The sequence below is a fragment of the Pseudophryne corroboree genome, chromosome 4 (assembly GCF_028390025.1).
Source record: "Pseudophryne corroboree isolate aPseCor3 chromosome 4, aPseCor3.hap2, whole genome shotgun sequence".
NCBI classification, from domain to species: Eukaryota; Metazoa; Chordata; class Amphibia; order Anura; family Myobatrachidae; genus Pseudophryne; species Pseudophryne corroboree.
The window spans coordinates 191,256,047-191,258,705 of NC_086447.1; the positions used below are offsets into that span (position 1 = coordinate 191,256,047).

The window sequence follows — 2,659 nt, forward strand, 5'->3', positions numbered from 1 at the left end:
AAAATGCAGCACAGATATGGAATGGATACTTGCAGTGACACAGAGCTGCAAGATACAGCAATGGCCTACTGTACTGTACAACTATATACTGTTGGTCACCAAAATGCTGCACTGTACTACTATATATACTGCTCACAAAAATGCAGCACAAATATGGAATGGATACTTGCAGTGACACGGAGCTGCAAGATACAGCATTGGCCTACTGTACTGTACAACTATATACTGTTGGTCACCAAAATGCAGCACACCGAGCACAGATATTTGCAGCACACTGAGCACAGATATGGAGCTTTTCAGGCAGAGAACGTAGATATTTGCAGCACACTGAGCACAGATATTTGCAGCACACTGAGCACAGATATGGAGCTTTTCAGGCAGAGAACGTAGATATTTGCAGCACACTGAGCACAGATATTTGCAGCACACTGAGCACAGATATTGAGCTTTTCAGGCAGAGAACGTAGCCACGTCCTCTCCGTTCAATCTCCAATGCACGAGTGAAAATGGCGGCGACGCGCGGCTCTTTATATAGAATACAAATCTCGCAACAATCCAACAGCGGGATGATGACGTTCGGCCTCGTTCAGGTTAACCGAGCAAGGCGGGAAAATCCGAGGCTGCCTCGGACCCGTGTAAAATAGGTGAAGTTCGGGGGGGTGAGGATAATTTTTCAAATTCAAATAGTAAATTCAGCCCACACGTTGGTACCTCCTGGTATTGTATATACCTATTAAGGCTTTCTAATTATTCTTATTTTAAAAAATAAATGCTGCAGTGATCTAAACTTTCTGTAAGACTAAAAGGCCCTACACATTGACCGATCCGCTGCCAAGCTTCCCGACGGCAGATACGGCCGACGGGCGACCCGGCGGCGGGTGGCAGTGACGGGGGGAGTGAAGTTTCTTCACTTCACCCATCACCCGGCTCCATAGAAGTGCAGGCAAATATGGACGAGATCGTCCATATTGGCCTGCATGCACAGCCGACGGGGCACCAGCGATGAACGAGCGTGGGCCGCGCATCGTTCATCGCTTGTGCCTCCACACTCAAAGATATGAATGGTATCTCGTTCATTAATGAATGAGATCGTTCATTTCTTTGAGTGATATCGCCCAGTGTGTAGGTCCTATAACTCTATATTCTCTGATAGCAGGCTTGTCTGATTTCTATTAGGTTTTGGCTTTTGGTCATTTAAATGCTCTGAAATTCAGCCTGCCAGCATTGCAGAAAGCTTGTGTCATTTAATGTTTTCAGATTCAGCATATTAGCACTATGTGAGATATCTCTATTCAATGTCAACAGCTGACGTCTCGTTTCTGATTTTGGCTTTTTGATCATTTGATTGCTCTGAAATTCAGCCTGTCAGCATTGCAGAAAGGCTGTGTCTTTGAATGCTCTCAGATTCAGCATACTAGCACTATGATAGATATCTCTATTCAATATCAATAGCTGACTATTAGACATGTGACCATATCTGTGAATTTTTATTGCAAATTTATATTGCGCTTTTACAAATCATTTACAATGTGTTCAGTAAAAAAGGACACTATGGCCTTTAGCAATTTTACATTAATTAATTAGAAACTGCATACTGCTTTAAAACACTGATTTCTTGTATAAAATCTTAAGAGTTTTCAGTTCAATAGGTAAGATCAGCCCACCTCTCTCATCCACTCTCCGCTATAATTTTATATGATAGTGGACAGCAGAAGGTGGAGTCCTTATCCTATTCTTCATGCATCTATCCTAACTCAGTACTTTCTCATCCAGATGCCAGGCTACATTCTCTGCAATGTAACAAGTATCAGAGAACCTGTGCTATTAACTGTACAGCAGAAGTACCCTTACTAGGTACATGTCAACCACACTCTCTCATTTGTTAAAATTGGGAAAATTACTGCTATATTTCATTGGTTACGCCCGATCCCATCTGATTTTGGAAGCAAAGCAGTGATAAGCCTGATCAGTACCCAGAGGGGAGAACACCAGGGAATATCAGGTGCTGTAAACATAATTCCTCATCTGACAACAAACAGCAGAAGTGTTGGAGCAACCTTTGACCTCTACCATCAACTTATCTATCAATATGGTCTACTATGCAATTTTTGACACTTTCTATCTCTTTTTGCAATGTTTCTATCTTTGAATCTATCACGCAGCTAATTAATCTACACCAGGAGACCTCCTTTAACAGAAGGCACCAAGCATTGGATTGCAACACAATTCAAATTATTCTATTTATGCCTCTGTCTTCATTACTCTGGATATCCATTAGGGACTCCAGTGTCTTTAATATTTTCACCATAGGTGCTTTAAAATGTACTATTTGAATTTTAAAAATTATCGTCACCCTTGATAAATGGATCAATTTAAGAGGTGATAATCCCTCTGTGTGGATTCTGTGTAATTATCCTTTTCTTATGTCGTATGTAATTAAAGTTAAGTTTTAGAATTTATCATTTCAAAGTGTGCCCCAACACAGAGTCTTTCTTTTCCTTTGTTCCAATGCAGACTCCCTGGGTCTACCAGATGGTGTACGTGTTTCCACCACTTCCACTGAAGAATAAAAAGGGAAAAGATTCAAGCAATTCTCATTGCTCCGGACTGGCCAAGAAGGGCCTGGTACGCGGATCTACTGGAGATGCTGTTGGAGGAT

At 41.6% G+C, this 2,659-nt stretch overlaps 1 pseudogene; it reads left to right on the top strand.

Annotated features, from left to right (window-relative positions):
* Positions 1 to 1,895: 1,895 nt before the first annotated feature.
* LOC134913010 (5S ribosomal RNA) lies at positions 1,896 to 2,014 on the top strand (annotated as a pseudogene).
* The last annotated feature ends 645 nt before the right edge of the window (positions 2,015 to 2,659 follow it).